The sequence below is a fragment of the Conger conger genome, chromosome 12 (genome assembly GCF_963514075.1).
Source record: "Conger conger chromosome 12, fConCon1.1, whole genome shotgun sequence".
NCBI lineage: Eukaryota > Metazoa > Chordata > Actinopteri > Anguilliformes > Congridae > Conger > Conger conger.
In genome coordinates, this window is record NC_083771.1 from 2,264,442 (window position 1) to 2,279,144 (window position 14,703).

At 54.7% G+C, this 14,703-nt stretch overlaps 3 non-coding genes and 2 pseudogenes across 3 annotated transcripts; all 5 read right to left on the bottom strand.

The window, feature by feature from the left end:
* Positions 1 to 3,930: 3,930 nt before the first annotated feature.
* On the bottom strand, positions 3,931 to 4,047 carry LOC133105934 (U5 spliceosomal RNA). Its single transcript, XR_009704119.1, has one exon. It is a non-coding gene; the product is annotated as a U5 spliceosomal RNA (small nuclear RNA).
* A 332-nt stretch (positions 4,048 to 4,379) lies between these two features.
* Positions 4,380 to 4,567, bottom strand: LOC133106298 (U2 spliceosomal RNA). The gene has a single exon (XR_009704465.1). It is a non-coding gene; the product is annotated as a U2 spliceosomal RNA (small nuclear RNA).
* A 2,557-nt stretch (positions 4,568 to 7,124) lies between these two features.
* On the bottom strand, positions 7,125 to 7,297 carry LOC133106316 (U2 spliceosomal RNA; annotated as a pseudogene).
* A 6,096-nt stretch (positions 7,298 to 13,393) lies between these two features.
* LOC133105935 (U5 spliceosomal RNA) lies at positions 13,394 to 13,510 on the bottom strand. Its single transcript, XR_009704120.1, has one exon. It is a non-coding gene; the product is annotated as a U5 spliceosomal RNA (small nuclear RNA).
* A 332-nt stretch (positions 13,511 to 13,842) lies between these two features.
* On the bottom strand, positions 13,843 to 14,016 carry LOC133106306 (U2 spliceosomal RNA; annotated as a pseudogene).
* Between the last annotated feature and the right edge of the window lie 687 nt (positions 14,017 to 14,703).

Genomic DNA, 14,703 nt, shown 5'->3' on the forward strand with positions numbered 1-14,703 from the left:
CGACAGCGCTCCCCCCTCCAGAAGCGCCTGAAAAACCTCCATGAGATCCGGACCAATGATGTCCCAAAACTCCCTATAGAACTCCCACGGGAGTCCGTCATGCCCCGGGGCCTTCCCTTCCCTCATGGAGCGGAGCGCCCCTGTCAGCTCCTCCAAACTGAGCTCCGCCTCCAGCGCCTGCCCTTCCTCCCGCCCCAACCGGGGCACCACACACCCCAGCAGTGCCTCCTGCTCCTCCGGGTCGCACTCTCTCCTGCTGAAGAGGTCTCGGAAGAAGCCCTCCGCGATCCCCAGCATCTCCGGGACCCCCGTTTCCAGCCCCGCTTCCCCTTTCAACCCGGTGATCACGGCGGCCCTCCTCCGAGCCTCAGCAGCCTGAAAAAAATATGCGGTGGCCTTCTCCCCCTCCTCCATCTCCCTCAGCCGGCCCTGGAAGGCCGAGGCCTTAGCTCTTCCCTCCAGGAGGCTTCTCACCCTCTCCTTCGCCCCCTCATACGCCTCCCACCTCACTGCCCTCCCCCTGTTGAGCTGGGCGTGCATATAGGCGAGGAGATCTAACCACCTCCTCACCTCAGCCCGCTCCCTCCGCCGCTGCGCCATGCTGAAGTTTCGGCAGAACAGCCCGAAACGCCCTTTGGCCGCCTCCCACCACTCCACCGCTGTGGGGTACAAGCCCCGCAGAGCCCTCACGGCCTTATACAGCCCTCTAAAAGCCTCCTGGAATACCCTAGATTTTATTAGGGAGGTATTCAGCTTCCAGTACCCCGGCCCCCATTGCGTGTCGGGAATGGGGACCGCCACCTGCAGCATGTCATGGTCCGATGCCCATGAAGGCTGCAGCGTGGCGGTCACCCCCGCCCACTCCTTTGGTACGAAGATGTAATCCAGGCGGCTCGCAGCTCCCCTGGAGTTACGCCAGGTAACGCCTGGAGCCGCCGGATGTGCTGCCCGAAAGGAGTCGACCAGGCCGTGGTCCCTGACCAGCTCTGCCAGCGCTCTCGCTGAATGTTCCACTCCAGCAGCGCTAGCCCCACCCCCATCCAGCGACACATTAAAATCCCCCCCCAGGATGATCCGTCTGGAGGTGGACAGACTGGGCACCAGCTCCCTGAAAACCTCCAGCCTCCGCCCACTCCGAGTCGGCCCGTACACATTAACCACCCGTAATTTGCAAGAAGCGCAATCCAAGTCTGTAAACATTGCCCGCCCCGCCACAATGTCCACAGACTCCTGGACTTCCATCCCTACTCCCTTTACAAGGATCCCCAGCCCATCGGCATGAACGCTGCCCACCGACCACGCCGATGGGCCCCACGTCCACTCCTTCGTAAAGAGAAGTACGTCCCCCATGTCCCGAAGATGCACCTCTTGCAACAAAAACACATCTCCACCTGTTGCCGCCAAAGAGGCAAAAAGTGCCTGCCTCTTCCCCGAGCTCCGCAACCCCCGCACATTCAAGGTAAAAACATTAAACACCATTATTTTAAACAAATTATTTTACCTACCCACCCTTACCTTCAATCTCCTTCCTTCTCGGAGGAGTCCCCCCCTCCCTCGAGTCCTTTCTCCATCCCCATCACCCCTGTTATTCCCGCCACATCCCAGCCCACAAACTGGGAAGACGGGCTGACTGCCGGTCCTACTGAGGCCGCAGAGGCTCCAGGTGCTTCCTCCCGGTCCACCTCAATGTCCACCTCCTGGGCCTCCCCCTCCGCCGAGTCCGATAGGGCCAGGAACCTGTTCTGCAGAGGGATGCCCGGTCCCGCCTTTGCTTCCCTCCCGTTTGTGTCCCCCGAGCGAACCCGCTTCCGCGCTGCCACCTGCGCCCACTCCGGCACCTCCCCCTCTGGAGGAGGGCTGTCCCCCCACGCCAACGGGGTCTGCAGGTCCGCCGTGGTGCACATAGCCGCTCCCTCCGCCTCCGGGGACAAGACCTCCTCACCAAGAGGCACAGACAGGGGGGAGAATAGCTCCGGCGAACCCTCTCTCGGGACCCCGGACTCCTCCGCCACGGCCCTCGCCTTCATCACCACTGCGCCCAGCCCCAAGCCCAGGCCAGGACGCGAGGAAGGCCCGAAGATCTGCTCACCCTTGGACCTCCCATCCATGCCTCCCAGCGCCGGAGCAGGATCCCGATCTCTTGGCTTCGCGGCGAAAGCCCGGACCGGACCGGAATCCAGACCCAAACCGGAACTCCTAGCCGGACCGGAACCCGGACCGGAATCCGGACCCGGACCGGAACCCGGACCGGAATCCGGACCCGGACCGGAACCCGAACCGGAATCCGGAGCCGGACCGGACCCAAGAGCAGGACCCGGACCGGAGCTCGGGGGCGCAGCGGAAACCGGACCCGACCCAGACCCAGACCCAGCCGCCATGACCTCACTGGATACACCTGCTTCCTGCTCCGGTCTCCCATCCGCGCCGCTCCGTGGCTCCTCCAAGGCTGAGGCCTCGCCCCCATGCCCAGGACGGAGGGACGGATCCAGAACAGGAGCCAGCCCCCCAGGCCCCACCCCTTCCTGAACCGGCCTAGTGGCCAAGGCCGCCGCAGAGCCTGGGCTTGTAGTGCTGGAAGGCCCAGCCCCGTGCTCCGAAGCCTGCCCTCCCTCCGTAGCCGACTCCCCTGCTTCTCGCCCGGCCTTCTTGGTGCTAGGCCGTGCTCGACCTCCAGGAGGCCCAGAGTAGGCCCCAAACTCACCCTGCACCAAGGCCGCAAACGACCTCACCCTTTCTGGGCAAGCCCGGAAAAGGTGCTCCACACTCCCGCAAAGACTGCATGTTTTCGGGGCCACGCAGTCTTTTGTCGCGTGCTCTGTCGATGCGCAATGTCTGCATCGGTCGGTGGAGCACACCGCCTTAACGTGCCCGTACATCCCACACCGTCTACAGTACAAAGGCTGGCCTGGGTACACCAGGTAGCCTCTGTCTGGGCCTATGGAGAAGGCCCCTGGTGGATGCGCGATCCCCCCCACACCTGAGGGATCTTGCTTAAAACGTACATAAAACCGCCTCTTACCGTTCCAGAAGCCAAACTTGTCCTTCAGCTTGACTGCCTCCTTCACCTCCGAACAATACCTCCGCAGGAAAGCCAAGATGTCCTCCTCCCGCACAAAAGGGTTGTACATGTGGACGGTAAGAGGTCTCAGGGCCTTGGTGTAAAGCAAATGCATCGTAATGCCTTGTAGCGCCGGATTTCCTTCGCACTCCAAGAACTTTCGATGCAAATTAAAACATGCCGCTTCCGAAAAAAAGGTTAAATCAAAAAACCCTCTTTGGGAAAAATCCTGCAAACAAAACACCGTTTTCCGATCCACCATCAAAATATCTTTCAAAACTTTTTCAACAAAAAAATCCAAATTAAAGCCGTTGCGTTTCTCTCCCTCCTCCATCTCCACACGAACCGTGTTCTGCAGCCGCACCCGATAGGCCGGCAATCCACCGTCTGGTGTCTCCATCCTCTTCTCTTTCTTTTAGCCAAAAGGCCGAGAAGCGATAACCGCACACTGGCCCCTGCCGACGGCGCCCTCCCGGTGGCCCCGGACCGCGCTCGGGGGAAGACGCCACCTGGCCCAGGAGCCGGCCCCCCTCCCCGCCTTCCCAAGAACCCTGCGCACGCACTGACTGGCCGGTCGGCGAGCTACCGTAACGACCGGACTCAGCTGGCTCCTCCCACCAAGATCCACTGTCCTCCACTGGCAGGCACAGCCGCCAAAAACACTCGACACATACCGAGTACGCTGTTACGTACTTACTACCGAGTTACTTACTGAATAGCCGCTCTCTAGGCAGCGACCAAAGCTATTTAGCGAGCGGGGCATCGATCGAACGCGGCAAGCAGGCGATAAGCCAGAAACGAGCAAGTCGGCGACTCGCAAGCAACCCGCATACCTGTCGCACATTGCCGTCTGTCCTTAAACCGTTCGAAGTTGCCCCGCCCTGTGGACGGAGCATCCAAAAATAGCACAAACTCAGGTGCGTTCCTCTCCACGGAAATCTTTAGTAAAAGGCGAAAGATTTGTGCGTGCTGAAGAGAAACCCGAGCGAAATGTGACCTTTCAGCGCACCAGGCGCCTCCGGCCCCCTTCCCAGCCACTCCCACTGACCCGGGGTTGCCACTGCCGCCAGCCGGCCGGCCGGACAGACAATCCGAGAGGGAAGGTGGGAAAAGCGAGACAGCGCAATGACAACAAACAGTTACGTCCCGCACAGAAAACTACATCATTTTGCTAAAAAACAGAGGCAAGCACACTTACAACAAGGGCACATATTCACCCTATTTACAACACAATTTACATACATACAAAAAAAACAAACAAACAAACAAAAAGGGGGAAGAACAGGGCAACAAAACACAACCTTTTTTTGCACAAAACTTGGAGAGGCGCACCGTTCCCGAACGCACTGCAATAACGGGTCGATGCTTGAAGCGGACGGAGCAAGCTCCTTCTCCGACTCCCTGTGCCAAAAATCCGTTTAATATATAGTCCCCTGATAGGGGACGTATCAGATATTAAACTGATAAGAACAGATACTACACTTGATCTTAGCCTGTTTGGCGTGTTATTGCTGGATTTGCAGGCTGGGTGGGAAAATTGTGCTGAGCTGTAGTTTTTGGTGATCTCATTCTTTTGCCCTTTTTGGATTTTGCCTTCTGCCAGGGTGTGATGGTGTCATCAGTGTCTGTGGTTGAGGAGTCTGACTCCTCCACCGTGATGAGGATGTCGGAGTCAGGCTCCTCCTTTACTGTGGTGATTGGGGATAGGGTAATCAGGGGAACTGTGCTGTTTGGGGTTTCCGAAATAGTGCTGCAGGGGAGGTCTTGTGCCGTGCTCGGTGCCTGTGTTAGTATGTTGTCAGGCTGAATGGGGGGGGACGTGTATGTATTTTCAATTATTGTGGGTATAAGAGGGGTAGGGAGCGGGGTAGGGAGCGGGGGGGCAGTCAATGACGATGGTAGGGGCGCGGTGCTCCGGGCCCTGTTCGCGTACGAGAGGGGGCAATCCCGGAAGAGATGCCCCCTCACCCCGCAAAGATTACAGGGCCTCGGGTCACGGCACGCCCTGGTCTCGTGCTCGCCGCCACACGACTTGCACTTGACCACTGTGCAGGCTGCGGCCAAGTGACCTAACTCGCCGCAGTTCCTGCACAGCTTGGGCATGCCGTGATAAAACACCACGCCCCGGTGTCTCCCCAGCGTAATGGTGCTGGGGATATGACATACCCCCCCAACTGCAGAGGGGTCAGGTTTTAGCTGGACCAGCCATTTTCTGGCCCCGGTCCAGACTCCGTCCTCATCCAGGACCCTCCGAGATCCTGATTTAACTTGGCCATACCTGCCCAACCACGTACTCACATCGTGGTCCTGTACAGCTTCATTATAAAACTGTACAGTGACCACTTTGTTTTCCGTGTCGGACAGGGGCTCTACCTCAAAGTTGCTGAGGGGGGCCTTGTCCTTCCCCTCTCTAAAGAGGTTCCAGAATCTCTCCAGGACATTAGCGTTTTTAAAGCTAATTTCAAAAATATCTGCATTTCCTGGAACCTTCACCAGGCAGTTCAGGTCGCCAGGCACAAAGCCCATAGCTCGCTGAAGAACTGCCCGACTAAATTCCAGGCGGGTCATACCTGTCACTCTCCTGTCCTGTCCGCTCACTTTTGGGGCAGCAGCTCCATTTCCTCCACTGGTGGCAGCTGGCCCAGTGGTGCCCTCAGCGGCTGCACCACCTGCCCCTTGCTCCACCGGAGGACCCACACTACTGCTGCTGCCCCCTTCTCCACTGGGCAGGAGAGTCATGCGGACGGCGTGATGTCTTCTGACACCTGGCTGGACTCCTGTCGCCATCCTCCCTCTCGCTCAGGCCGGACCTTTGCCGTTGGGAAGAAAAGCAGACACAGCGCTCAAAGATGTTGTCCCCAGGGGACCAAAAGGCAAGCCCAAAAGGAGCTGATCAAAGATCAGCTCCCCTGGTGCAGTGGCACCTCCCTTCTTGAAGAAGACGCCAAGCGTTGGATCCAAGCAGGGATGGCAAAGCTGGATCCGGTCGGCGTCGTCTGGGTGAGGGAGGTCCTTGGTCCCCGTCTGCCTGCTCCTCTGCCTCGTCTTCGGGGAGCCTCAGGTGGAGCTGCTGCAGAGCCTGGAAGACCAGAGGGAGAGCGCAGCAGGAATGGCGAAGGCCCAGCGAAGAAAAGCTGGTGGTGGCCCGGAGAGCAGCCCTATCCGGGAGACCTCTCCGGGCAGCTCTGGAACTCCCCTCCGGTCCTCGGCAAAAAGGCGTTCCGCAGCAGTCGTGGCTCTTCCTCCGGATGGTAGAAGACTTCTGGCAGGGGAGACTTCTGGCAGGGGATCCTCCAAGCGCTGCGTCGGCTTCGGCGTTTGGGGTTCGGCAGGCCGCGGTCAGGCCACTGGTACCTGCCTAGCCCCAAAACGCTGTGTTGGCTTCGGCGTTTGGGGTTCGGCAGGCCGCGGTCAGGCCACTGGTACCTGCCTAGCCCCAAAACGCTGTCGGTCCGGCCTGGTCCGCCGGCCTGCGGATCCACCGAAGCCGCGGTCAAGCCACTGGTACTTCGATTTCACAACAGACCTTCAAAGAGAGAGGGAAACAAGGAGCAAAAAGGAGAGAGAAAGAAAGAGGGACACGCCGCTCAAATTGCCTCAACACCTGCAAGCCCAGTGTCCTCTGCTGTTTTACGAGCAGAGGGCATTGGGTTAATACAACCTGAAGAGAAACCCGAGCGAAATCTTTAGTAAAAGGCGAAAGATTTGTGCGTGCTGAAGAGAAACCCGAGCGAAATGTGACCTTTCAGCGCACCAGGCGCCTCCGGCCCCCTTCCCAGCCACTCCCACTGACCCGGGGTTGCCACTGCCGCCAGCCGGCCGGCCGGACAGACAATCCGAGAGGGAAGGTGGGAAAAGCGAGACAGCGCAATGACAACAAACAGTTACGTCCCGCACAGAAAACTACATCATTTTGCTAAAAAACAGAGGCAAGCACACTTACAACAAGGGCACATATTCACCCTATTTACAACACAATTTACATACATACAAAAAAAACAAACAAACAAACAAAAAGGGGGAAGAACAGGGCAACAAAACACAACCTTTTTTTGCACAAAACTTGGAGAGGCGCACCGTTCCCGAACGCACTGCAATAACGGGTCGATGCTTGAAGCGGACGGAGCAAGCTCCTTCTCCGACTCCCTGTGCCAAAAATCCGTTTAATATATAGTCCCCTGATAGGGGACGTATCAGATATTAAACTGATAAGAACAGATTTTTGTTTTTAAAAGGTTTATTATATCAACACATTTTTAAATACAATACATTGTTTGTGCTCGGGCATGTCCTTACAGAAATAAATATCACTTCATAAATAACAAAATTACATTACAGTAAAAACATATATTTAAATACAATAAAAGCAAGTAATTTCATTAAAATTCCCGCGAGGACCCTTTGCCCTTCCCTTTTTATCGATAAAAGCACACACAATATTTAAAATCACAACCACAATCCTTAAAACAGACGACCTTTGTACCGGGCAGCGGTGGGCGCTCTTGAACAACCTGCCTTCACACCGCCCCTGTTACCTCGTCATAACAGATCCAGGCCGGTCAGGCTGGCCCTCCCGGCCCCATTACCATTGTCCAGGCTGCATGCCCCCATGCCCCCTTGGCCCAGTCCACTCCTCTTCTCCGCCGGTCACGCCACATGTAGTCTCTGAGGGAGGCAAACGCCACCCTCCTCAGTGCCTCCGGTGACAAGGCCCTGTTCTCCTTCAGCCACACAGTGCGGGCAGTCCAGATGGCCTGTTTCCCACAGTTTATGGCCAGCCACAGGCACCTCCACCGGCGTGAGGTCCTTCCCCTGCCCACGCCGTACAGCACCATCTGGCACTGCAGGGTCAGTCCCGCTCCCAGCAGCAGCTGGATCAGGGGCCCGCACTGTGTCCAGAGGGTCCTTGCCACCGGGCAGTCCCATAGACAGTGGCGGACCGACTCCTCCTCTTCACACCTGGGCCAAGGGCACTCTGCAGTCCTGGCCAGTCTCCGGGCATGCAGCACTCCTTGGACCGGGAGGACCCCATGCGCCGCCAGCCAGGCCAGGTCTCTATGGCGATGCAGCAGATCTGGGTGGGCCACAGCGTTCCAAACTTCTTCTGGCTGGCCTACTGCCAGCTCACGCACCTGGCTCACCGGATCCCTACCCTGCACAAAGGACAGGAGAGACTTGTGGTTAGTTAAAACCCCCGCTCCCACCCCTTCCATCCCCATCTTCTTTAAAAAGGCCTTCATCTTCACATACCCTCCCACCATTTTAAAAGCCAAGGGTACCGTTAAAGGCACCCTCACCACCCCAATGCTTTTAAAATAGGCCCCACTAAAAAACTTGACAAAAAAAGACGCTTTACAAGACAGGGACAGACACAAGGACACCTGCAGCGCCACAAAGTGGCACCACAACACAGTATAAAAATCCAGAACCCCCTTCCCACCCTTCTCTGGTTTCTTTTTGACTACCGTTCTGGGCAACCGCTCCCATTTGGTGCCCCATAAAAAATAAAACACAGCACGATCAAGACGAGACAACACGGCACGAGACGGCACAAACACAACACTCACAAACAGCCACAAGGGTAAAATCACTGATTTTAAAATGAGTATTTTGCCCTCCAGCGATAGTTCCCTCAGTCTCCAAAACCCCAGCCGTTTTTCAGTTGTTCTTAAAATCCCCTCCCAGTTCCCATCCCCATGTCCGTCAGAATTAAAATGGACCCCGAGGATTCTCACTTGGTCAGGTCTTACAGTCATTGGCATTCCAGAGAGCTCAGTCTCTGTCCAACGTCCGTACAGTTTTAGGTCGCACTTGTCTTTATTTAATTTTGCCCCTGAGGCCCTCCCAAACCACACTGTCCTGTCAACAGTCCGGTCAATAGAAGGCTGGTCAGTGCACAGTACGGTCACGTCATCCATGTATAAAATGCAGCGGGCCTCCTGCCCACCGCTCCCTGGAATGCCCAGCCCTGATATCCGGGTATCCCTTCTCAACACTTGTGCCAGTGGCTCTATACAGCACACAAACAGAAGTGGCGATAACGGACAGCCCTGGCGGACACCGCAGCGGACGTCTACTGCCTTGGAGAGGACCCCGTTCACCAGGATTCTGCTTCTAATCCCCGTGTACAGAAGCCCCACCCGTGCTATGAACCCCGCCGAAAAGCCCATTTTCCCCAGCACCTTGAACAGGTACTGGTGCGAGACTCGATCGAACGCCTTTTCGAAATCTAAATTTAGCACGGCGAGCCGAATGTTTCTGTCTCTCGCAAAACAGATGGCGTCTCTTACCAGTACGAGGCTGTCAGCGATCCTCCTTCCAGCCACAGCACAAGTTTGATCCGGGTGGATCACGTCAGGTAAAACCGTCCTCATCCTCAGGGTTAAAATCTTACTCAAGAGTTTAAAATCGAAATTTAAAAGGGTGATCGGACGCCAATTCTTAATATTGGACCTGTCCCCTTTTTTAAAAATCAATGTGACCACCCCCTCTCTAAAACTCTCGGGTAAAATTTTAAAGTTGTCAAATTCGTTAAAAATTTTTAAAAGGTCCGATTCCAATAAATACCAAAATTTTCCATAAAATTCCCATGGCAGCCCATCTAAGCCCGGTGCTTTGCCTTTTTTAAAAGACTTAAAACTATAATTTAAATCTTCCCTCCCAATTCCTCCCTCCAACTTGCCTCTGTCCTGCACCACCCCCTCTATAAAATTTAGCACCTCCCCCACCCTTTCCTCCTCCACCTCCTTTTCCCCAAATAAATTACTGTAAAACTCCTCCACCACCCTTAGCATGCCCTCGGTATCAGTATTTAAAACTCCATCTTCTCCCTCCAGACCTTTCATTAAAATATTTCTTGTTAAAATCTTTTTAAAAAAGAATCTCGTACATTTTTCTCCTTCATCAATCTCTTTCTCTTTACTTCTAAAAATGATGCTCTGGCATTTCTTCTCCATTAAAAACTCCATCTCTCTTTTCACTTCTTTATATTCTTCTTTAAAATCAAACCCCATATTTATTAAGTTCCCGTACCTATTTAATCTTTTTTGTAGTCCCACCCACACCCTCCTCTCCTTTGCTTTTTTCTCCCTCCCCTGTTTAATAAAAAATCCTTTTATTTGTTTTTTTACCCACTCCCACCACTCAGCCCGGGTCTCATAAAAACATTGGAGGGTCCGCCATTCTTCATACACTTCATTAAAAGCCATCACTCCTGCCGGGTCCTCCAACAACCGGCAGTTCAGTTTCCATATTCCCCTGCCGACTGCTACACCTGACTTCACAGCCAGGGAGCAGCACAGCAGGGAATGGTCTGAGTAGAATACCGGGCTCAGAGATGATGCCAGACCAGCAAAACCCCTGGCAAAGAGGAAGTCAATCCTCGATGCCCGGGATCCATCACTCGTGCGCCAGGTAAAACCCTCCTGCCCCGGGTTAAGAGCAGAATAAATATCTGTGAGTTTAAAATCATTAATTAAATTTTTCAAATAAAAAGACGTTTTGTCCATTTTAAAATCGTCCCCTGCTCCCCTCCGCCCAGCCCTGTTTAAAACGCAATTAAAATCCCCAACCAATAGCAGAGGAGCTCTCCCTAAAAGATATGTGGGGAGCTCCTGAAGGAGCTCCCAGCGCTCCTGCTTCCCCTGCGGGCAATAAATATTCACAAGGTTAAAAGTAATTTCATTAAAAGAGAGAGATACTGTTAAAACTCTGCCTGTTCTCACCACTGTGCTCCCCTTCACCTCAATATTTCTGTTCTTCACCAGCACTGCCACACCATCCGCCCGATTGGAGTGGGAGCCGCTCCAGAGAGACGGCCCCTGCTGCCATAGGTCCTCCCACATCCTGTAGGAGGAGCGATATGGCAGCCCACACTCCTGTAGGCAAATCACATCTGCTTGCACACTTTCCAAAGCACACAACACAGATCTTGCCCTCTTTAATGTCCTCACGCTGCACACATTAATGGTTGCCACCGTGAGGGGCATGTGCTGGGAAGCCATTTTTAAATTCAGAAGTGAGGGTTAGAACAGGCAGAAAGAATTAAAAACACCACGAAGTTAAAAGAAATGCCATACTCACCATTACTTTAAAACCCCACCGCCACCTGCTGGTGACCCAGCAGATGACGATGGTTCTGTCTCGGAGATATAGGGGGCCTGGTTTTGTCCTTGCTCCGGGTAGATTGGGGAGGAGCCCGATGACCCGCTGTCTGACAGCCCAGCCATCAGGCCCCACCTCTCCCTCACCCCCCTTTTCTTTCTTTCCACCCCTTCCGTTCCAGTCTCCGCACCTCTTTTGCGGACCATTCCTTCCACCAACATTTCCTCATCACTCTCCCCCTCTGTTACAGTCTCCATGAAGACTGCGTCAGAGTCGGAGTCAGAGTACAGAGACTCGACGGGTTCACAGGCCCTTTCTTTCTCCCTGTTCTCCCCCTCCTTCACTTCCACCTCCTCACCTGCACCTTCTTTCCCGGCCACGCCCACACTCATTCCCTCATTAACCTTCACATTCACACCACCTGCCTCTCCCTCGTTCTCTCTCACATTCTCACCAGCGCCCTTTCCACCAGCCGCGCCCACACTCGTTCCCTCATTTGCTCCCCCATTCTCACCTGCACTCTTCCCCCCAGCCACGCCCACACTCATTCCCTCGTTTGTGCACACATTCACTCCACCTGGCTCTCCCTCATTCTCTCCCACATTCTCACTCACTCCACTCGTTCCAGCCACACCCTGACCACCATTTTCCCCTTCTGCCCCTTCCTGGGCTTCCTCACCCTTTCCCTCTTCCTTCTCCTCCTGCTCCTTCCTCATGGCCTCCCCCTCCTCCCGCTGCCTCTCCCGGGCGTCAGCCCTCGCCTGCTTGGCCCTGTTCGCGTAGGAATCAGGGCAATCTCTGAACAGGTGGTCTGAAGACCTGCAGAGATTGCACCTGATTCCATTTACGCACTCAGCCGCGAGATGCCCCACCTCCCTGCACCTGTTGCAGAAAATGACCTGGCAGGCCTCTGCCAAATGGCCATAGGCCCCACACTTTCTGCAGAGTTTTGGCTGGCCTTGGTAGAAGACCAGCCCCCTGTTCTCCCCCAGAACAATTAGGGAGGGCAGATGCCTTAACCCCCCATATCCATTTTTGTCCTCCACCAATTTTACAGGGACCTTCCAACTCCCAGTCCAAATTCCATCTACATCCATTATTTTCTGGCCTGGCCCCCTAACCAGGCAGTAGTTCCTTAACCAGGCTACCAGGTCTTCCGCCTCCACCGTCTCGTTATACATCTTGAACACGATGTATTTAACCGAGTCGTCTGTGAGCCTCTCAATGTCGAACATTGAGAAGCTCTCTTTAATGTTCTCGATTGAGTTCCAGAAGGAACCCAACAGCTGAGGGGTGCGGAAGCTTACGTCAAAGCCCCGACCCCTCGGGAGCACAACCAAACAGTTTATGTCTCCCGGCACAAACTTTAAGGCTCCCATGAGAAGCTTCCTGGAGAAGTCCAAACGGGACATCTCCAGGAGCTTCCCTTCCTTCTCCCTCAATGAGAAACGGACACAGCAGTGCCTCCGGGCGCCGACCCTAGCAGCCGCCATCCCGGATACGCCACCACACAAAAAACTAAACCACACTACAAACAATTTAACAAAGAAGTATCAACCACAGAGAAACACAGGAAAAGCACGCCCAAAAGGGCCCTACCCCCCCGGAGGACCCCCTCACTCCTCCTCTCCGGTTGGGCTCTTAACACACCCTACACACACAAAAAAAAGGACACAAGCAACACAGGAACAAAAAAGACAACTATTTTTTACTTACTTTTTCCTTTGAGCGCGACAAGACTCCTCTCCCACCAACCAACGATTCGACCGCCTATCTTAGCCAAAAGGCCGAGAAGCGATAACCGCACACTGGCCCCTGCCGACGGCGCCCTCCCGGTGGCCCCGGACCGCGCTCGGGGGAAGACGCCACCTGGCCCAGGAGCCGGCCCCCCTCCCCGCCTTCCCAAGAACCCTGCGCACGCACTGACTGGCCGGTCGGCGAGCTACCGTAACGACCGGACTCAGCTGGCTCCTCCCACCAAGATCCACTGTCCTCCACTGGCAGGCACAGCCGCCAAAAACACTCGACACATACCGAGTACGCTGTTACGTACTTACTACCGAGTTACTTACTGAATAGCCGCTCTCTAGGCAGCGACCAAAGCTATTTAGCGAGCGGGGCATCGATCGAACGCGGCAAGCAGGCGATAAGCCAGAAACGAGCAAGTCGGCGACTCGCAAGCAACCCGCATACCTGTCGCACATTGCCGTCTGTCCTTAAACCGTTCGAAGTTGCCCCGCCCTGTGGACGGAGCATCCAAAAATAGCACAAACTCAGGTGCGTTCCTCTCCACGGAAATCTTTAGTAAAAGGCGAAAGATTTGTGCGTGCTGAAGAGAAACCCGAGCGAAATGTGACCTTTCAGCGCACCAGGCGCCTCCGGCCCCCTTCCCAGCCACTCCCACTGACCCGGGGTTGCCACTGCCGCCAGCCGGCCGGCCGGACAGACAATCCGAGAGGGAAGGTGGGAAAAGCGAGACAGCGCAATGACAACAAACAGTTACGTCCCGCACAGAAAACTACATCATTTTGCTAAAAAACAGAGGCAAGCACACTTACAACAAGGGCACATATTCACCCTATTTACAACACAATTTACATACATACAAAAAAAACAAACAAACAAACAAAAAGGGGGAAGAACAGGGCAACAAAACACAACCTTTTTTTGCACAAAACTTGGAGAGGCGCACCGTTCCCGAACGCACTGCAATAACGGGTCGATGCTTGAAGCGGACGGAGCAAGCTCCTTCTCCGACTCCCTGTGCCAAAAATCCGTTTAATATATAGTCCCCTGATAGGGGACGTATCAGATATTAAACTGATAAGAACAGATTTTTTGTTTTTAAAAGGTTTATTATATCAACACATTTTTTTAAATACAATACATTTTTTGTGCTCGGGCATGTCCTTACAGAAATAAATATCACTTCATAAATAACAAAATTACATTACAGTAAAAACATATATTTAAATACAATAAAAGTAAGTAATTTCATTAAAATTCCCACGAGGACCCTTTGCCCTTCCCTTTTTTTCCGATAAAAGCACACACAATATTTAAAATAACCACCACAATCATTAAAACAGACGACCTTTGTACCGGGCAGCGGTGGGCGCTCTTAAACAACCTGCCTTCACACCGCCCCTGTTACCTCGTCATATCAGATCCAGGCCGGTCAGGCTGGCCCTCCCGGCCCCATGATCATTGTCCAGGCTGCATGCCCCCATGCCCCCTTGGCCCAGTCCACTCCTCTTCTCCGCCGGTCTCGCCACATGTAGTCTCTGAGGGAGGCAAACGCCACCCTCCTCAGTGCCTCCGGTGACAAGGCCCTGTTCTCCTTCAGCCACACAGTGCGGGCAGTCCAGATGGCCTGTTTGACGGAGTTCATGGCCAGCCACAGGCATCTCCACCGGCGTGAGGTCCTTCCCCTGCCCACGCCGTACAGCACCATCTGGCACTGCAGGGTCAGTCCCGCTCCCAGCAGCAGCTGGATCAGGGGCCCGCACTGTGTCCAGAGGGTCCTTGCCACCGGGCAGTCC